Source organism: Tauraco erythrolophus, chromosome 1 (genome assembly GCF_009769465.1).
Source record: "Tauraco erythrolophus isolate bTauEry1 chromosome 1, bTauEry1.pri, whole genome shotgun sequence".
Taxonomy (NCBI): Eukaryota; Metazoa; Chordata; class Aves; order Musophagiformes; family Musophagidae; genus Tauraco; species Tauraco erythrolophus.
The window spans coordinates 22,237,317-22,260,110 of record NC_141465.1 but is presented as its reverse complement, the minus strand read 5'-3'; positions in this window follow the sequence as shown (position 1 = coordinate 22,260,110).

Genomic DNA, 22,794 nt, shown 5'->3' with positions numbered 1-22,794 from the left:
TTAGGATCAACTCTGACTTGAGTTTATCCTATTAAACAACTTGGTCAATTTATTTAGGGTATCTTCTGCTATTCTTGCTTTTAGAGGTATTTTCTCTGCTTATAGACATGACACTCTTTTCCATTTTATCTAGTGTTTCTCATGAAGACTGTAATAGTATGATCAATTGTCACTAGGAATAACTTTGAATTTTCTCATTACTGCAAGACATTAAGTTGCCAGGATATGATTTACTCTAGCAAGTGGCTTTTATATCATCTATATTTCAGAAATTTTGTGACTTGTTTAAATTTCAATTTCCTTGGCAATGTGTCTGTGTGTATGGTGAAACAAAGAAAGAATTGACTAACACACTGAAAGCATTAGGCAATTGAAGCTGCCCTGTTAGACAAATACAACAGCAGCACGCTGCACTGCATGAAACCAAAGCAACCACCTGGAAGGGAAGGAGAGAAGAGCTTAGGCTATTAGCACAGACTTTGAAACCATTTTGTCAACAAAATACTCTTCTTCAGTTTGACTGCAGAGATAAGGAACGACATGAAAGTAAAAAAATTAGAATATGTGACCATCCTGAAAGTCTGAAAATATGTGATGTATTTCTTCTGGTCTTTTGCATCTTATCTAACTTTTGTTGACTTACTGGAAACTGGAATTTCCCCTTATGCAGCTTTTTCAATGTAAGTGCAGTGAATGGTTACGTAAGAGTGCAATCATACCCATGGTTGAGTGTATACCATATACTCCTTTGTGGTGGCTTCACTGTTGCGTCCTCGTGCTACTGTCTGCTGGAGGAGGACGCTGGAACATGAAGCTAGTGGCAACTGATGTGCCTACGACATCAGGTATACGATATTTAACTGAGTTCACACAAGGGTAAAATGTAGTGGTGTAGCAGGAGGACGCAGATGGGATTAGTGTTATTCATGTCAAAAAACGACCCTGAGAACACAAAAGTTTGAATGAGTGAGTTATTTCCTGTATTAAACTCAGACCTGCATATCTGCTGAAAGGATATTCCCCCTGCAAAACCTGTTGCTGTTTGTCAACTAAGTACACTCTGTTGCAAGACAGTCAGGTACGTTTTCTTGGGCACCTTCTTGAGCATCACAGCACTGAAGTAGGCAATGAAGTAGCTGGGCACATGTGAAGCACAGTTCCGAGGGTGGCAGTGCCTGCTGTCGCTTTTGGAAGGGGACACGGCAACTTCTGTCACCAAGCGAGAGAGAAGCGGCTGCAGAAGTAGCTTGAGAGAGCAGTGTCCTTCCCGGGACCCAAAGGTGTTTTCACAGGAGGTTCATATTTATGAAGTAGGCAGGGATTGCCTAGTGCTGGCTGGGGCACAATGCCCACAGAGTGCCTCATGTCTACGAGAGCATGAACCCTTGCTGGCCTACTGAAAGCTCCTGGCCAGGAGTGTGTCACAGAGGTGGACAGAGCCAGCCCCTCCTGGTGACACATGGTGGGATGCAGTGCCTGTCTGAAACACTGATAAGTGGAATAAAAGACTTTCTGTTCGGAGTCACTTTCAGAAAGAGGAGTCCAAATGCTGTCAGGTTTCCGTGACTAATTAGCAATCAACTCGGTAATGTATTTTCCTATCTACCTCTGCGATACTTGCATATCTTCTCTGTTTTACCAGCCAAAGAGTTTAAGTCCAAAACCAAAGGCAACACCGTTCACCACCTAAGCAGAAACAATTGAAAAACCTTTAACCGTTCCTTTGTAATTATTTTAAAAATAGTCTTGTAGCATTTAGGTTTAATAAGCAAGCAAACTTTGTCACCAACATATAGAGCAATTGCAACACTGCAGAAACCTCCTGGAACACTTTCTTAACAACGTATTCCCCTTGCACCCTTAATTTGTTTTCAGGTATGCCTCAAAGGCTGGTGGACTGCTTTGGATGCAACTTGCATGGCAACAGCTTCCCCTAAGGCTACAGGAGAAAATGGCTTTCTGTAACTAGTCTGCATTTTGGTGAGACTGCACAGCTACTTGTGCAAATGGACATATAAACCTAGATGAAATGAGTAATTGAATAATGAAAAGACACCCAATGGTGCTGTAGGTACAGAAGAAAGAGCAGGTCTGGTCTGTGCCTTTATCCTGGCGCTCTGACAAATGGGCGTCAGCTGTTGGAGCAAACGAACATTTCCTTCTGAAACAAATCTGGACATGCTAAGGCACATAGAAAATAAGGTGACTGGTGACAGCCAACATGGCTTCACTAAGGGCAAATCCTGCCTGACTAATTTGGTGGCCTTCTATGATGAGGTCACAGCATTGATGGATAAGTGAAGAGCAACTGACATCGTCTACCTGGACTTATCCAAAGCATTTGATACTGTCCCACACGACATCCTTGTCTCTAAACTGGAAAGACATGGTTTTGATGGATGGACCACTTGGTGGATAAGGAATTGGCTGGATGGTCGCACTCAAAGAGTTGTGGTCAATGGTTCAATGTCCAAGTGGAGGCCAGTGACGAGTGGTGTTCCTCAGGGGTCAGTACTGGGGCCAGTGCTGTTTTAACATCTTTGTTGGTGACATGGACAGTGGGATCAAGTGCACCCCCAGCAAGTTTGCAGATGACACCAAGCTGTGTGGTGTTGTGGACAGACTGGAGGGAAGGGGTGCCATCCAGAGGGACCTTGACAGTCTGGAGAGGTGGGCCTGTGAGAACCTCATGAAGTTCAACAAGGCCAAGTGCAAGGTCCTGCACGTGGGTCAGGGCAATCCCAAGCACAAGTACAGGCTGGGCGAAGAATGGATTGAGAGCAGCCCTGAGGAAAAGGACTTGGGAGTGCTGGTGGATGAGAAGCTCAACATGAGCTGACAATGTGCACTGGCAGCGCAGAAAGCCAACCGTATCCTGGGCTGTATCAAAAGAAGTGTGGCCAGCAGGTCGAGAGAGGTGTTTCTGCCCCTCTACTCAGCTCTCGTGAGACCCCACCTGGAATACTGCGTTCAGCTCTGGAGTCCCCAACACAAGAAGGACATGGAGCTACTGGAGCGAGTCCAGAGGAAAGCCACGAAGATGGTCAGAGCGCTGTAGATCCTCTGCTATGAAGACAGGCTGAGAGAGTTGGGGCTGTTCAGCCTGGAGAAGAGAAGGCTCCGGGGTGATCTTATTGCAGCGTTCCAGTACTTAAAGGGAGTCTACAGGAAAGCTGGAGAGGGACTTTTTACAAGAGCATGTAGTGATAGGACAACGGGCAATGGCTTTAAATTGAAAGAGGGCAGATTTAGATTAGATATAAGGAAGAAATTTTTCACTCAGAGGGTGGTGAGGCAGTGGAACAGGTTTCCCAGAGAAGTTGTGGATGGCCCATCCCTGGAAGTGTTCAAGGCCAGGTTGGATGAGGCTTTGGGCAACCTGGTGTAGTGGATGGTTTTCCTGCCCATGGCAGGGGGATTGGAACTAGATGGTCTTTGAGGTCCCTTCCAACCTTAACCCTTCTATGATTCTATGAAGGGGGCAGCTGCACTTTCAGGTTTCCTCCTGACATGTGTCCAGGATGTGGGCAACAGGTCCTTATCCAGGAATGAGGACTGCAGGGTTTACCATAGAGCAACATGTACTGCACAGTTTGGACAGAGAACATTTGTGCCTTTCTTGGAGCTGCACAAATCGACCTACCAAAAGAGTGCTTGGGCTAGTGAGTATCTTAATATGTTTCATTTGTTGAATCTATCTGCTTTTTGTTTTCTCTCTGGCACTTAACATTTTCACATAAATATCACTTAGAAAATAAAAGCTCTCTCTATACATAATAATCTTGGTGTTAGTATGGCCCTGAACAATTAATTTGTCATGTACATTTTAAAATATTTAAACAGGCTGGAACACTGTGGTACTTTGATGACTCTCTGGACATATTTAGTTTGCCTCAAATATGGCCAAAGGAACAATTCAGAAATATTTTGGGAAAAATTCAGCTATACAAAGAAGATTAGAGTGTTATCATGGTTAAATATGGAAGAGTCTGGCAGAATATCAAAGCAGTGCATAAGATCCATATTTTGTTCATGAGGAGCTTTGGGTGCATAAAAATGCAGGACCTACAGAAGTTAATAAGACATACTGCTCTTGGATAAGACATAGTTAATGTGCAGACTTTTCTTCTCCTTCATCCTCTTGAAACATCCCCTAGAGATTGGGTGAAAGTCTCCTCTTTTTAAAGCCAAGGAGGGATTAGGGCTGTATTGTGAAACACTGGCATGGGTGCTCTTTTTGTGCATTCGCTGGCTGATAAGGACACTCAGTATGCTGTTCAGCATCCTTTATCTGAGCAAATTTGAACCCAAATCTCCCAGGAGAGTGCCCTAATTAGCACTCTGCAGGGTAGCCAGCCTTGGCTGAGGTTTTGCACGCTCGTTACCTTTTGTTGGAGCTGCTCTGATGTCTGTCAGAATTTTATGTTTACAGAATTTAAGTATGTGCACATGTCCTGACTGTCAGGCCAACTGGTTAAGGTGGTAGACTGCTGTCTCATGCTAAGGCACTTAGGGGGTTCTTCTGTTGGAAAGGTTGGGCTGTATGGTTTTGCAGGGCTATTAGGGTTAGATGTGGGTTTTGAGGATCTAAATTAGGCGTCTAATTGATACTTTAGATGCCTAAATCTCTTTTAATTCCCCATGAGACTTAGTCTTTAGTATGTATTGTTGAGGTTTTCCCAAGAAAGACCTTCTTTTTCAGCTGAGAGAGAAAATTATGCAGAGAAACATTACCTACAGGCTTATTATAAAATCCTGACAGTGCAGTAAAGATGCAGCTGCTTGCAATTCATCACCTAACTTTCCTTAAGTTCTGTTGGTGGGTGGCTTTAATGACCACTTTTCTGCTAGCAGATGTAACACCGTTTGCATTTATATGCAATATTTAAAAAAATATATATAACTGCATAAAGCATACAATTTTTATGTCAGTTGTGCTCTGTTGTTTTTTCCTTTGTTATCTAAAAGCTGCATAAAACTGCACGTTTGTCCGCCTACTAAATGAAGCTCTAATTTTGCAGTCCTCTCGTAGAAAACCTCATTCATATCAGTGAGATTTCATGCTCACTGAGGCCCGTCTGTGCTGCTCAAATTGTCCGCACCCTGATTCAGTAAGGCCGTTTAAGTGCATGCTTAAGTCCATTTCCCCTCACTAATATCCTTACGCATGAGGTATGTTCTGTTGATTCTAGCTGAGCTGTGCAAAGCCTTCAAATCAGCCATATGCTGAAGTGCTCTGTTGATTAGAATGGACTAAATCAGATGATAAAAATGGAATCTACCTGAAAAACTTTGTGAATCACTGCCTGTTTTCCCAACATAGGATTTGAAATACAAAAGAAGAATTCACTCATTATTCCATCATTTTAGTAATAATTTGCTAAGATCTTTTCTGTTGAATGTCAGCACTTAAAAAATGAAATGGAATAATTCTTCCTACCTTTGCCTCTGTGACTTACATTATTTCTGAAAACTCTCATGCTATGTTTCAAAATGATTTCTCTCTACATTTGCTGAACCAAGAGACTCTGCTGCTCAGTCGGTTGAAAGTAATGTGGAAAAAAACCTCGTTCTTTTGCTTACAGTAAGTCTGGATCTCTGACTAGAGTAGTAGATTCTACAAATTATGAAGTACATCCTTATTTTAGTTGGCTATGAAAAAGGAGGTGCTTGCAAATGCAAAATTGTACATATTTTTCCTTTAAGCAGTAATTTCTGTTCCTCTTGCAGCCCTTACTCACCTAGCATAGCTACAAAATAAAGATAAAATACTCTTGGGAGGGTAACGAGAAATACACTTACATGTGCTAGCTTCCTCTTTTAGTGCTATGCACAGTATGCAGACAGATGCAAACTGGAGCTTCAGAGAGCTTGGCTGCTGAAGGCCTTCATCTTGACCAGAACAGAACCATTTCATGATGAAACTAAAGAAAATTATTATTGTTCATGGTCGTTCAGTTTCTCACTTTAATTAAAAAGAAAGAAAAAATTGCCAATTATCTTTGGATGAAACGTTTTCAGTATAGGTTATTATTTACTTGGAAATCAACCCAAACTTAATTTCTCTGATTAATCCTTTATGGATTTTCTTTTGTTATTCACTGCGATAGACTAATGTTTACTAATACCACCTGGGAGAAAGAGATTATGCAATATAGTGCTGCATGACGTCCATACTCTACATGTGTGATCATTCACCATGCAGCTGTCCAAAAAAACCCCGTCCCAATCCAAACAGGGCATATGTGTTTGCATACGGAAGGAAGGAGGAGAATAGTGATGATTGTTCAAAGAAGAAATAACATAAACCTTTTGACATGTATGTCTGCTTCTGCTGGGTAGGTAACTACAGTACCATCAGATGTGACCCGTGGTTTCTTGGTATGTAGCATTTACACTTCAACTACCTGCAACATTTGTTTTTACTCTGGCTGTAACATGTCTCTCGCCCCATGCTTTTTGTACAAAACAAAAATGCGACTCAGCCACCACATCTACAGTAACGACATACAATAGCAATAAGCATTGTATAGCATTTCTATTGTGAGAAAAAACAATTGTTGTCATGCTGCCTTAGTTTTAAAATCTCGCAACAGATGGCCATCCTTCGAAATCATGAGTATTCTCCACAGACAAAAGGCTTTTGTCCAAATGGTTCTGATTGCAGAATCAGGGCCTATATATATGGAAATACAAACTTGTACAATATTACACAACTGGGTCTGTTGATACACAGAGAGTGTAGGAATAGAATGCTGTTGCCGCAGTCTAGGTGACAGTGTGAATGCCTTGAAGACTGTCCGAATCTTGTTTTTGTTCCAATACCAAGTCTCATCGACCAGGGAAGTGCCTTATTATGAGCTAAAAATCAGGGAAGTAGTCTTGCCGAGGAATTTTCTCCTCTTAAAATCAGCTCAGTTATGTCATAATTTGACTTACAAAATTAAATTATAACAATTAGGAAGAATATAAGGTTATACTGAGATAATAAACATGAGGGGCTTATGCAAAAATTAATACCATTGTTTTTCAAACTCATACATTCTGGACTTTAGTCTCTTGAGAGGAAATAATATAAAGCCATAAGGGTTTTTTTTAAAACACCTTTTCATTTTGATCAAAGAAGCTGTAATTCACAGAGAAAATCAAGTTTTGCTGAGTATGATTTTCCCAGCTTTGTTAGATTATTTCAAATGACATAGATTTTACAATCTATACAGAAGACTATCCAGATGTTTGATGGGTTTTTCGTTTGTTTGTTTGTTTGTTTTCCTTCTGTAAAACAGGGATCAAGAAGGAAATGTGCTAAAATATTTGCAGAGTAGAGGGAATAGGAACTGGTTGATAACAAGAGGGGAAAACCAAGCTGATCAAATTGGGACTAACTGGCTGAGACAACAGCATATTTCACATGGCTGTTACACTTGTACTCCTTTTGTTCTTCCTTGCTTTCTCTTCAATGTATTATGAATTAGGGAAATTTTGGGAGAACAGTTTCTATAGCTGTCCATTTTTCACAAGTGGTTATCATAGCAAAACACTGATCTGATTTAAGACTTCTGAGTAAAAGCACATAAGAAATTATTTGATTTATGGTTCTTATTAAGTTAGTAACCAGCATCAAAATGAAAGGGAGAAAGTGTGAATAAAAAATGTTAGAGGGCATTATAGGGCAAACTTCTTTGGATAGATGAAGAAAAGAAATGGGTTGTTCAGTCAGGACATTTAGCTGTAGAACTGCAAGAAACAGAATGACACGCGAGTTTAAAGATTTAGACAACAAGTTCTCAAAGTATTTCCAAATAGCAGATTACATGCTTTTGTCTGTTCTTACTCAGAAAAGCACATAAATACCTGGTAAAATTTTTTGCCATGTTCATAATTCTGTGAACCCCATATACTTCAAATACTAAGCTTTAATGATACATGGATTTGAGATGAACTTCTGGTTTGAGACTCAGCTGAAGAAAAAAAGATGAGCCATGAACCATGATTCATTTATCTTTACTTTCATCATTCTTCACCATCAATAGTCTAGCACCACTGACATAATTTCTCATGTCTCGCTTCCAGTTTCTTATAGCCTATGCAGCCAGACTTGCCCAAACTTGTGATTGTTTCCAAATTATACTGTAGAGCTTAGAAACATTTTGCAAAAAAGTTCATAGGAACAGAAAGACAGTGAACATTTATAGTTATTTTTATAGCACACAGAACAATTTCCATACTTTCGGGAAATGACTGGCAGAATCTGTTATGATCTTCCAATAGGACAGCATTTTGTAGACTTTTAATACTTTTTCAAAATATCTGAAATCCTTTCTCACTTCATGAAAACCGTCTGAGAATTTACTGCTTTTTTAGCGATGACAATCTAAATAGGATTTGTTAGTGTTATTTCAGGAACACAGTCCTTAAAGTATTGACGCACCAGATGTCCTACTGGAAAAAAAAGGAATAAAAAAGAGCGTGGGATCTGAGTTAGTGGATGTTGAGCATCAGGCAGTTAATTTGATTGAGAGCTATTAATATTATCTCATTAGAAGCATTAGAAGAAACAACTTCCATTATTAGATCTCTAGTTTTTCTAAAGGGCTATGGCTGGGTAAGAGACACTCTTTTCCACTTCTGCATTTATTAAAATCTTCACTGAATACTTATTTCTATATTTAGGTGATGGTATCACAGCTCATTATCAGTGAACAAATTAGTTTGAATCAGAATCCAATCTACCTGGCATTCAAGGGAATAAGGGTGTGTGGGAAGTGTTCTCGATGTTGTTTTATAAGGGGACCACCAGTCCTCCTACTCACTAGAACAAGTCAGTAAGGGACAGGAGAGCACCGATGATATACTGTTCTGTCTGCTGACCTGTCACGTGAACATTTCAAAGAGTGACACTGTGAACTTTTTCTCTTCCAACTCTCCTCCTTAACATTTTTTGGATTGATCAAACCCTTTTTCTTGGCTCAGAGCAAACATTTTGGTCTTATTTGGGAAATCTTTAATTAATGTTAACCGGCAGAGGTCAAGATACAGAATAAGTGCTGTGACAAAGCTGTAGGAAGCTTTGTCAGGCTGGAGCTGAGGTAGTTAAGAAGTAGGAGACCCAAGTTCATTGACTTCAGGCTTAGGGCACTGACATTTCAGCAACTCCATCACTGGGGTCACTCATTATTTCTGAGAGAGTTCTTCTCATTCCTCTGGGTCCCAATAAATACGTTATTACCTCATATCATGTAGGACGGCTGTAGCAGGAGATATTGTGAGAGACCATGAAGCTTGGTGGCTTGGGCCTCATAGGATCAGCAGATATGGGTCCAAGCAGAAGAGCAAAAGGAACTTTGGTCCCTCCCTTTTAGTCCCTTCATGATTGTCCCAATCACAGTACTAACAAAAGGTGAGTTCCAGTCTGTTTTGTTCAGTCAATTCGTGTCTCCGTGTGTCTTTGTGTGTGTATGTGAGACAGAGAGAGGGAAATCCAGCAGAAACCTTTTGATGGATTTGACCCAGTTTTGCAACTATTTTTCAGGTCAGCTGAACCTGTTCTTTTTTGATGAATAAATCGTTTGTCTATATTCTTCTGCTCTACTCTAATGGAGTGAACAAATGATGGTGGTGAGGTGATGTGTAACATTCATCCATCTTACTAGACGATCAGAATAACTGAGGTAAGGAGTTAATTAAAGTAGGTGTACCCCAGCAGGGTGTCTACTGCAACCACTACAGCTTCACTCCTGAGCAAAGGGAAATGGAAGAATAGTTGAGGAATGTTTTGGAGCCTTTGAAGGTTACTTCAAGACTGAGTGATCTTCTTCATCAGACTTTTCTCAGTCTAAGCCAGCTGTCAGATATTATACCATAGAAAATAATCAGAGGCCAAACTTTTCCTGAACTATTAATTATTTGTATAAGGATCAAATGAAATAAGATTTCTCTTTGGAGTAGCCCTCTCTTCATTGATGAAAAAAAAAAGTAGTTCAGTCCTGTAATGAATAAAGTATTTGCTAAAAGTTGACAATTTGTAACCCTTCTCTTCTTTAGAAAGCTCTCTGTGCATCGGCAGATCATCTCAACTGAGTAACTGATTTTCTCTTCTGAGTATTTGTATTTCTTTTACTCTGAAATTTTGGGATGCTAAAAATCCTGGGAGAAAAAGATGCAGAAATTGCTGATTTTTTCCACTTAGTTCCAATTAACTGTAACTAGAATAGGGACATAATCAAAACCTGAGGCAAAAACAAAAGAAAAATTGGAAAGCAGGCACAACCTATGTTTGTTGTTTTCCTAACGTGGGCTATTATTTAAACTGAAAGTCTAATGTAATTGACAATTGCATCTTACATATCCACAAATTTGAAATTGTTATGAAGATGTTTAGGTCTTATCACACCTTAATTTTCCTTTTTACAGTTACAGTGTAATGATGCATATAATGCCGTGATGTACAATGCAGATGGATTAGTCTTAAAATGAATGAAGTAGTATTATGATAACACAGTGTTTTTTATGCCAAGCAAGGTGTGAAACTATCACGTTAAAGATGATTTATAAATTTATTATTTTTTTGCAAGTGCTGCCTGTCAGGTAATGTCTTGTCAAAATAGGTTTGTAAAAGAAAAATAACAACAGAAATCTTGGTAATAAAAATTCTCTTAGAAGGCTAAAGATATTTTGTTAACTAAACCAAATAAACTATCTATATTATATTTGATTGCCTGTTGGTTCATGACTCTTCTTTGCTCAGGAGGAATTAGGGTAACTGCTCAAAACAAAAGAAACATCTACTTGAATCTTGATTTTCATAGCTCTTTGAGTTTGATTAATCTATTCCTGTAGTAAAAAGGGTTGATTTTTTCATGCTGTCCCCTCATAAAAGCATGGAGGGGTTTTATGCCCAGATCTTCATGTGGGACATTTTCAGGCCATGCAGAAAGAGGTAAACAATGATAAACTATGATAATATTATCACCAATGTTGTGTTTCATCATCTTTTTTATTTGTATTTCAGTAGCATCCAGAGACGTGATTAAGGACAGTGCTATGGAAAGCACTGTATGGACGCATAGCACAAGACAGACCTTGTCCAAAAAGAGCTTATGATCTAAATAAAAATGTCTATAAAGAAGTGAATTGACTAGCTGTAGGCCAAGCACCAGGTTTTTTGGTTTCTAGTTCTGTCCACCGACTCACATCACCTTTTGCAGCACATATATCTGCTCTGAGTAATTTCATCTAGGAAGGCGGGAGTAGCGTGAAATATCTGTGCATTACACAAGTGATTCAACCGTGGCGTACTCCTCTGATTTCCTTCAAAATAATTATGATGTGATTACCCAAGCATGTAAAATAGTCAATAAGTAGAACATAGAAAATGTAGTTTCTGATACAAAATTCAGTTGTTCCAGTCATTGTGAATAATCTTTGGTAGTGAAATAAAATTATTTAGGTTTCTCTTGAGAACAGAGCCAAAGTAAAACAATTAGCAGCATTCCAGAGATGCAGAATTTGAAACATGTGAAGAATAGGAATTAGTTGTTGATGTTGCAGGAGCAATTGCTCCCAGGGACCTCACTTCTCTTAAACCAGCTAGAAGACCATCTGCTCCAAAGGATTTATCAATTACTATATTCCTGCTTAAAGGAATTTTAGGTGTACAGTTATACTTTCCTCTGCCTACTTTTTGCTGAAAAGGATTCTAATCTGTCTATTACACCATGAAAAACTTTCATAATGAAGCTCCAAGTGAAAAGAAATGCAGCTTGCTATATGAGTCATTATCCACTCAAATGCAGGCTCTGTTTATAATGGTTACAAACTCTGTTGTATCTGAAAAATAAAATATATAAAATCCAAAAAGTCTTGTGAACTAAAAAATTACCACATTCCTTTTACTTTTCATCTTGTGCTAGTCAGTGGTTCAAGGAAAACAGGGCCAGCTCCCTTACTGGGCACCTGGTTTGTAATTTTTAAGAACACAGGAGAATCTATGCTTTCAAGCATCTGCTATTATAATAGTATTTTTAGCCCATAATTATCAGAATCTACATTCTTAGAAAATTCTTTAAGATCGAGTCCTGGCCTCTTCTCAGTATTGAACGTTTTGTGTCATATAACTGGGTTATAAGGGTCATCTTTACATCTTACCATGAGATCTCAGGGAACTAGAGATACTGGTCAATGATGAAAGTACAATATTAAAAATATTTATTCCACAAAACATGTACTATATATATAAGTTGTTTCTGCATGGAATTGTCACATCAAAATATTTGCTATAAGTACTTCATGTTTAGGATATTTCTATTTCATCAGAGTTTTTGTACTTGATCACGTTCTTTTTCTATCAGAAGAGCGAGTCTGTGTATCCGTCCATAATCCTCAGGGCTGGGCTCACTGTGGCAGATCGCTGGAGCTCTGGACTGTACCAGGAAACCCAGAGCCATCCGGGTATGTCCTTGTGATTGGGTGATTTCATCCTAACCCATGTTACTGGTTGTTTGTTTCCTGCTAAAACCATTTCTATTTATTAGGAAATACGTGTTAGACAGTTTGACACTAGAATTTGACACATGTCTTTGGGTTAACTTGGCCAAAGTGACTTATAGCTGTTTGTTCATGATCAGCATCCATTAGTGGAAAATGCTGTCCAAGTAAAATCCCATGAGAGAGGAACACAATGGAGGATTGTTAGGAGCTATCTGTACAGCCAGTGCCCCAGCCACCACTGAGTGCAGGGACAATTATCTGATGGCTTTCCTCTGGCCGTGCAACCATACAATTAGGAATCTTTTAAATTCTGTTCCTGTTCTTATTTTGTCTTCCTGAATTTTCAGAGAAGGATAGAATTCAGTCATCAGTGCCGAATAACTGCTCTGCAGAAGGAGTGACCTTCTGGACTGCACTCTGATGCTGTTCCAACGATTAGCACCTGATCCTCACGTAGTCCTATTAAAACTTCCTAATGTAGTAAGCATGAGTAAGCATATCATTATCCGATCCTGGTTGAGCATGAAGCCTTCACATCTGATGGCATCTCCCATTTAGCAGAAATGAATGCTTTGTCCTGTACATTAAATATTAGATGAGTGAGGGAGTGAAAGGGGCAGTAAATGGTCTTCCAACGTGGGCTGAAGAGAATGGTTGGATCACAGCCTCTTTATCCTGTCTTAAAGCACTTTGTAAATAATGTAGGAGCTAAGCTGTGTTACAGGATCATGGGGTGTTAAGAATTAAAATGGACCATCTAAATAGATGTACATCACAGTAAGTATTGACTGCTAACTTTGGTACAAGCTAGGTCATGGCTACCTTTATATTTACCCTGTTTCATGACTACTGTCAAAATTCCAGAAACACTGAGATTGATTCAAAGTAGTATAATGGAGTTTTCTCCTGCAAAATTGTGTAGCCAAGTAGACTGATACCTTGCCTACCTCACTGGAGAAGCTCCTGACATGATAGAACACTTTGCATCAAAGCTTATAGGCTTATTGGGATAGCTACGAGGCCTTAGAAATAAACAGGCAGAAGGTAAATATTACAGCACTGTTGTAAGTTCTATGTCAAGTTATTAGTCTGGAAACATGGCTGGTAAGGAGAATCTCTGTAAAATTTGGTAATTTATGAGGTCTGCGGGTTTGTGGATTTTTTTTTTTTATTTGGTTGGTTTTGTTTTGGTTTTTGCTTGTTTGGGGATGTCTTAGCAAAAAAATGATTTTGTTCCCAACTCTTCTGACTTCCTTCCCTGTTTGATTGTTCTACTAATCAATACCAAATGGCTTCCAATTAACTTTATGGAGCTACACAAGTATTTTGCAACCATGGTAGCTGTGGTTTTATGCAAAAGACACAGAATTTAAAACCAGACTTAAAATATTTAACAAAAATGTTGTATCAAGCAAGAAACAATAACATTAACCTACTATTCCCCTTTTATGCCATAACACTGGCCAGATTTCGTTCTATTTGGACATTTCTATTAGTACTAAACATATATGTGCATAATAATTTTAATACAACAATATTTAACAAGGAAAAAAAATTTAAAATGTAGTTAAAAGAGTCACTTCGATATCTTTATTTTGATTTTTTGTACAGTCATTTATGTTTAAGAAAGTGTGGTATACATGAAAAAAAGTTTTAAAGGATGTTTTAATGTCTTTAGCATCAGTTCAGGGAAGCAGATACATGTGTATATATAAAATATGCTCTTAACCCTAGGTACTTTCCTAACTGATAAACTGCCACCTGTGTTGTAATACAGTAAGAAAAGCATACATACTAAAAATTAACATGGGTGTGATTTTCTCCTATGCTGTGGCCAATAAAGTGCTCTGTATATAATAATATATATTTCCAGCTGCTGATTTTGATTCCTGAAAATATATTAGCCTTTCTCCAATGTCTCTCTCTTTCCCTGCGCTCTCCGTAAGTATGAAAATAAGCATTGACAGTAATTCATCTTCTTGTTCATCTTAAAAAGCAACAGATTATTTTTTTTTGTCTTCATAGAACAAAGTTTAATTAAAAGGAGAAAAAAACAGTTTTGAAACTAGACAGTCAATACTCAGTGCACAGAGTAAATACTTTTTGTATGTGCACAAAAAAGGGAGAGAACAAGTGGAATGGTTTCAAAAAGCCACCACATGCATAAAGGCGTCATCAAGAAATAGCAAATCACTTTGAGTACATTACGGGAATGCTTCACCTTTCTCAGAAACACTAAGCATAGGCCATTTTCAAGAACATCACCAGAACTTGTTAATCTTAATTATGTGCCTTAGCCTACATGATAGTAAGATGGATTCTGTAGAAGTCTTTGTGGCTGATGGCAATCACAAAACATGAATCCATTGTATGTGAAAGTTTTGTAGCCTTTCAGTGGGATAGCCTCTTATACTTTCAGTGGAAGATTAGTCTTTATTTTCAAATAATCTCAAGAAAGCTGTTATTGCTATTATATACTGGTACTTGGTGACTATGTGACAGCATAAAAATTGCATGAGACTTTTATGGTATGTTGTGGCAGAAAACATAATTCCAAGCACAATGGATGAACAGTGTGTGTATCCTATTACTTCGGTATGCAATTAATAGAAAACCTTGTGCTGTGTGTTTGATTTAGTGAGTTGTAATGCTTTGTAGTAGATAACTGGCTAGCAAAGCCTTCCCCATGAAGTTCTGCTAGGAGTAGGTGCAGTGGTAAATCTCACTTTCGTCAATGAAACCTATTTAGAAGGAAAGATTTATGTTAAACTGCTTTGTGCTTGCAGCTCTGCTCAAAACTGACCAGGTTTCTCTCGTTACCTACTTTTCACATTCGAGTAGCTGTTGCTATCATAACCCCCATCCCTGCCCCCTTCCCCTTTCCTGTCTATTGTCTAGTTTTCACACTCCTCCTTGCTTTATAATCACTCACTCATACTCATTTATCACTGGCTTACTCTGTCCTGCCTACACTATCTCCCATTTTTGTCATGGTGCACTGGTACATTACAAATACAATTAAACCTTTTACGATACCGCAGCTTTTGGCTAATGCATCCCAGCTTCAAGGTTGAAAGATTTCTGATATTACCACTGATATCAGTTCTTTCCCATTTATCGGCAGTGTCCGGACTAATGCAGAAGTGTTGCATTAATTAAAGGAAGCATCCAGTAATGCTGCTGTTTTTGCCAGTCTGACACTGAATTGGAGCTTGATGCCTGCTCATGTTTTAAGAGCCATTCATCACACATGTCATCCCAAAGCAGCCAGCTGTCTGAGAAAAGCCTCATTTGCATTTCATCAGCTACACTCTCCCTCTTCTCCCTACCTTTTGTATGGAGCTTTGGCTTTTTTTAAAAGAGCATAGTCTTCAAAAGCAGCTTAGCTAAAATTAGTATTCCATTTAGAAAGATGATTTTCTTTAGTTCAGAGGTCTTAGAATTGATCCGAGTGGAAAAAAAGTGTCGTACAAACATAGCCACGCAATCTGTCTGTATAAAGAAATTAATGCATTATGGGAGAAGACAAAGATTTTTATGATGGATGGACTACACCTCTATTAGTTCTGTACATTAAGCTGTTAGAATTAATAAAACATTTCATTTATTTTGAAAGTTCCTTAAAGGGCATGGGATTTTAAAATCCTTGCAGCTCTGAATGATTCTGCATTATGGGTTTTGATTTCCTTTATTGTTAGACTGAAATTGTCCATGTCAGGTTATAGTGAAACCATTTTAGGAGGCCAAAGAACATGTGAAACCACCTCAGTGTGCTGAAACTGCTTGGAGAAAAGAGAAAAAATGAAATTATAAGCTCACGCTTTCATTTGGTGACTGACTCGATGAACTAATTTTTGGTTTTGTTGCTTTACTGAATAATACAGAATCTGTAAGCAAACATATCTACCATATAACAAAATAACTGAAATTCTGTCTGAATATATCTTTATATTAAATGCAAAATGTTGGAGATGTAGGTATATGTCTGCATTTATCTGTCTTAACTTGATTTTTTGCAGTGTCAGGACTTTTTTAGTGAAAAAAAAAAAAACAACAGTCCAAATTTGGCTTTTATGTCCCTTTGTCTAAACAGCAATAACAGAGAGATGTTGTAGGTCAACGTGATGTAAATTCCAATTTAAAAATAAGAGTATGCCTATTTCTGAACTGTATAAGATTTCCAGATCTTTTATTCCTTAAACCAACATTAAAAATCTGTTCTGTCAAACAGTGAATGAGATGCATCATACAGGACCATCATGATTGAAGTTGCTATCTGTCCCCAACGGAGAGACACAGGGGCATGTATGTACAATAGGTGTCTACAGCCGAATCTAATTTGAGGGGCAGACACTCTAGGATGTGCTGGGCTGTGAGATGTGCCTTGCAGTTTTGTTATCCTCCCTGCAGAATGCACCTCTCGCTCTCCGCAGGGTGCGTAACTAACTTCCAGTCAAAGCTAGTATGCAGAGGGGTATTGACGTGCACCTGAATCTTATTCCATCTGCTTGCAGAAATGCCTGGTGTATGCTTTTGGAAAGATCCCACAGTTTTAATGTGAATGAAATAGTTTGGACTAGATGCTTAATTATTAGGGAACTCAAGATTCATTTCGTGTCATGTGTATGTTATATGCTGACCTACTGGGCAAAACCCAATACTTACCTGAACCTAGGTAAATATTAGCCAACAAATGCCTAACTTGAGGCATATATACTTAAGTCCTGTTCATTTCAGCAAGGTTTAGAAAGTGAGTGTTTTGCTGAATAGGCTGTATGGTTGAACTGTTCAAAAGAAAATGTGTATTTACATTGGCAGTACAAATGTTAAGTTTTATTTATTCTGATTTTTCTTATTTTAGCTGCCTCATTTGACACTGAATTTGAAATAGATGCATTTAATTTAAATCCTAGCAAAAGTTACTTTAAGTCAGTTCCTAATCCCGGTAGAAGTAAAGGAGAAGAAAATGTCTCGAAAGTCTGACTTGCTATAACAGTAAGTGTGGAAGGGATCCCCAGTTCAGAGGAGATTTGTGGTGATGTTCTCTGTGCTTGCTTGGTCAGCTCGCAGTGCAAATATAGCATATGGCATCTTGCTTCCCTCTTCTTCACAAACACGGTTTATTTAATTTTGTCCCCATGTTAGCCAGTGAAGCACTGGGACTGCATTAAGTTACTCTGACTACCTTCAGGGAGCCAGAGAAGAGACTGGCAATGAAGTGATTTGTAGAGGATAGAAGGTGTGGAAATGGGCAGGGAGCATGCATCATTTCTTTTTCCTATGGCTGGAGTCAGGAGGTCATGATCATAGCCGGAGTCTCCTTTTCGAAGCTACATTTATGATGCCATTGAGCAGACTATTGCAACAGGGATATAGTTTTGTACATAGATGATTTACCTATGTGCTTTGCTGGCCAGGGAAAATGATGTCCACCTTAGTGTCAGGTGAGCACTAGGCATCATCTCTCTTTCAAGCTATAACAGGTTGTCATGCGTGATACACAGAAACCTTTTTCGTGCAATTCCAGGAGTAATTTCAACAAATTTGTTCATTAAAACAAATTCTAGTAGTAATGAGCACTAGTCACTTTTATTTCTCTCCATGTGGCTATATACGCCTACAAGATTTTATCTGTTTATATTTCAGAGTGAACAAAACCTAAAGAAACATAAGTCTTATATAGATTCGTTATAGCTTTTAAAGAATAATTTTTACAGTCAATAGAGCGTCTCAGAGATAGCATTTGTGTATGATATAAATGCTTGCAGCCACTCCCTGTCCTGTTCTTTCTTCTGCTACACGCATCACAGCTGTTCTTTGTGTGACACCGTAGCTGCTCCCACTATTTTCTCCATAGACCTGGAAAAAAAAAGCAATAGTGGGCTTAGCTTTTGTAGGTGGTTAAAATTTAATATATTTGTATCTGTTATTCTTTATATAGCTCCTCTGCAGAGTTACTTAATATCACATTTGGGAGCGTGCAAGGTAAAAGAACTTGAACATGTACTATAATACTTCAATGTTTCTTATAATTTTTAAAATGACTGGCTTTTAAACAGCATAGACATAAAGATTTTAAACCAAAATTGATTTCAGTCTCCTAATTTTAGCATATTATGGACTATCTCAACAATACCTTTAAACTAAGCATGTGTATATCTTTACTGTAAAATAGTAAAAAGGATCATCTTTGGTTTTTGACACTTGCTGTGAATTTAGAGCTTTTTCTGATTTTTTTTTTTAACCTGATCATCTCACTGGGTTGATCACTTATCTACCTCCCAAATTATAAAACTTCTCCCTTGCTCTGTTATGCACTTGATTCACCTTACTCTTTATAGATTATATTCTGCTAAAGTGATTAGTGCTTTTATATAGGGATTATTACCAGAACCAGATCTGCTTTTAAATTCTCTAAAAGTTGTCATCTCTCTTTTGTCTAATTTATCAGATACACAATTATTAAACCTTTTCTTTTCAATCTCAGAGCAAAATATATATACATACAACCTTATCTCTATTTCCAGCTGGAAAATAGGAATTATTTGTAAAAGTAATTAGGAAGGATTGATTCTTAATCAAATTAAAATAAGTGGAAGCTATACTCTGATAACCCAATTGTAATTTAAATAGTGTCTGAATCGGTACCTGAATAGACTAATAGTTCTGAAGGCAAAGGGATGATTTTGATCCTTTATAAAGCAATGACATATAGAACTGAGCAAATACATGACAGCAACATCACAATATACGAAGAGTTTACAGTCTACATCCAGACAAAGCGTAGGGGATTAGACTTTGTCTGAGAGACAGGGTGGAGGCAGTCTGTTAGGCAGAAGAATGAGAGCAGCAACTTAGGGAGCAGTGTGTGGGAAGCTGCTTTACATATAAAAAGCAGCCCGGAGAGGGAAGAGGGAGTCCAGGGGGAGGGAGCCTGGCACAGAGACCTATACCTAGGGGGATAGTAAAGGTACCTGGTCTGGGAGGAGAGGCTGAGGCAGAGTTGCAAGAAGAGAATCAGCGAAGAGAGAATCAGAAGAAGAGAGATGAGGGAATGCCAGGGCACTGGCATGAATATGCCTTGCTCTGCAGGTTTCAGCATGAGGTCATGCTCGTCGGGAGTGTGTTCCCACTGCCTAAAAAGATGACTGTCACTCCCGAAGAACCTGATGTGGAGGCAGCAAGGGAAGGTGACATGTACTTGAGGTCCCATGTATGATAGAGGAGGAAGAGCCCCCAAAATGAGGAGGAACTGGATCTTGGTCAGAACAGCTCATGTGTTTGTAATCCTACAGAAATATGATGTGTTCCTATCCAAATCATTTTGTGGTGAGATTTGTGACGATCAGAATTTGCCTGAACATTGGGGAAGGGGAAATTTCCCCCTTAAAGTTAAAGACGGCAATAAAAGAGACAAAAAATGTGGACACGGCGTTGGAAGGTACAACAACCGAGAGCGAGCGAGAACCGTTGGCACTGTAGTGTAGCAGAGAGGTCTGTGAGAAAGCGTAGGGGAAGAAAGGTGTCAAGGTCTGAGCCTGGCACCTGAACAAGAGCATCAGGCACCTGAGGAAGGAATATGGGATGCTGTGAGAGCAGAGCAGTCCTGGACTCAAAGGCTGATATAGGCCTCTCCATACATTGCAGTAGCACTTTCTTCCTGCCCTCATGCAGATTTTTTTCCTTCCCTGCAGTTTTGCCTGTCCTCCACCTCGTTCACCACCGAGGCATGAGAGAGGCTGGGGCACTCAGGTAATGCACGGAGAAAGCATGGATGAGGAGTCTGAACTGAGGTGAGAAGAGTACCTACACTGTGGTGAAGTGAACCAGAAAAATAGAGCTGCCAGGAAACCTACAAAAGGCTATAGGCAAGTATTTCTTGTGCATAGCCCCTGAGGATCCTGTTGGGCCAAAACCTGCAAGTTGTCTCTATATTTCTGTGCTTACCAGCTTTCTTAGGATAGCCGTACCTTTCCACCCTCCTTCTGTCATCTTTCTCTCCTTGGATTTCCATTATTGTGTTTTTCTGGTTCTCCTTTGCACTTACTCTCTACTGGTTTTTCAAGAAGACCTTATGAGGCAGAAGTAAACATAAAAATAAAAATACACAGAAAAGGCTTGCTGATTTTGGCCAAGGTCAAATGCCTTTGAGTATATTCTCTTGCAAGTTTTCTTCCTAAGCAAAGTATTTAGATTTCAGATTCCTGATTGTTCAATGTGTAAATGTGAAAGAGACTGCTGACAAAGAGAATTAAAAAAAAATATTTTTTGTGAAAGGAACTTCTATGAATTATATTGTCTTAAAAGCTTCTGTTTCTTTTTACATTTAAAAATCACTCAGAATAACTTTTAGAAATTAAAACTTACATTAAACCATTAGGAGTTTAACTACAACTCTGAATGATTGTCATGGAAATTTATTTTCTTCATAATTACATTTGTTTCCGTAAGAAAACCAAAAATAGATATTGAAAAAAGCTTACTCATTTGACAAAACAAAGCAGTTTCTGTGACTGTTATAGGACTGTGGTCCAGACTAGTTAAAGCTCTGGAATAGTGAGATAATTTGCAGAGCAAAATGCATATACAAATTAGTTGATCAAATCACTACACTATTTTTCCTGGTGTTTTAAGTAAAAGAAGGAAAAAGCAAGACCAACAACAGTAGTATGTCAGAATATACATTTTTATTGTTAATGTAATGTAGTACTGAGCACGAGGAAAATGAAATTTTCGGCATTCGTGAGGCTATGGGCAGTAGTAATTTCAGTGATGATGCAGTATAACTGAGATTGTGTCTGATGCACAGATGAATAGGGATGGCACTTATTCCATCTGACTTACATTATCTACAGTATTGTCATCCGGACTTCTTTTACAAGCAACAGAGAGAAAATAGCTCTTACAGGACAACAATTCAGGTTGCAAATGACAAGTTGGATCTTACAACCCTTCTGGTTCTCAGTAGAATAGTAGAAACTAGAAGATTTCCAACAAACTGACAAATATTAGGTGTTTATTATTATTTATTACACTTTCACACCATCATGTCCTGGAGGTTTTTCAGGATCTTACTATGAGGAAAAGTTTTGACAAGCAGAATGCTTATGCTCATGCAACATTTCTTATTTACAATGAGCAAGTCATTCTGAAATTAAGTCCTGTTAGCTGTCACTTTGAAATAAATGTTCTTATCATGTACAAGAAAAAGCATGTATAGATTTCTAAAATTTGCTAAAGTCAATTAATATTTGGCAGTATACTAACAAAAGAAGATTTTTGTTTACATCTGTACTAAATCAAAGACATGGCGGGTATTTATTGAAGTAGCTTTGGATTGACTTGTACATATATTGAGGTATCTTATTGCAAAATTGAAACTGATACTGGAGAGTGATCAATGGAAAGCAATGAAAATGCCCATTTTGAGTAACAGGCATGTTGATTTTTTGTCCAGTACCTGTTTTTCTCTCTAGAAGTGGAAGATGGCCAGGGAATTTCTATCCTCTCTTCGAAGACTTAAATAGATAGCAGGAAAGAAATAAATTCATTATAATAATAACACTGTACTGATCTAAAAACCAGTAGACTTCCAGATCTCCACAAAAGAAAAAAATGTAGCTGTTGTTGTTTGTAGTCTCTTCTGATGACAATCCTTCTGCTACACTGTTTATTCAACACATAGTATGAGCTCCTTAGAAAAAGCTATTTGGAGTTGGACTTAAAATCTCTGTAAAACATTTTATCTGTATGGGATTTTATAAACAGGCTAAGATAATTTTTTATGCTGTAAACATGCCAAATGAATTAGCATTACTGACCGAAAAATTCTAACGGCACAAAAGGATGAGGTTCAGTTCTCCAGAGAAAACCCAGGGAAGGAAGTAGCCATCAAGCAGACTTCATCACAGAACGACTCTCATTAATTTTAAAAATCTGCTGACTTTTTGGAATGGTTACAGTAAATGACTTATGAAATGAAAAATTCTTTCCCAACCCAGTGAGCTTTTCAATCAATGTTCTCCATGATGTGCTGTTTGCTAGCTGTCTCAATTCAGCAACCCTAAAAATATTTAGCAATATAAATGTACATTTTAATAGCTTGCTGTGATCTCTCTTTTGATATCTGGCTTTCATGATCTGTCTTCATCCATCCACAATCTCTGGTGCCATCAGCTGAAAAGTCAGTTTCTCTCAAGGGTTCACCTGAAGGCATCTGCAATACTGAGTTCCCCCTGGCCCCCCGCCCCTGCACTGCTCCATCCCCATTAGTCTCACCAAAAATTTTTCTTTTTTTCTCTCTTA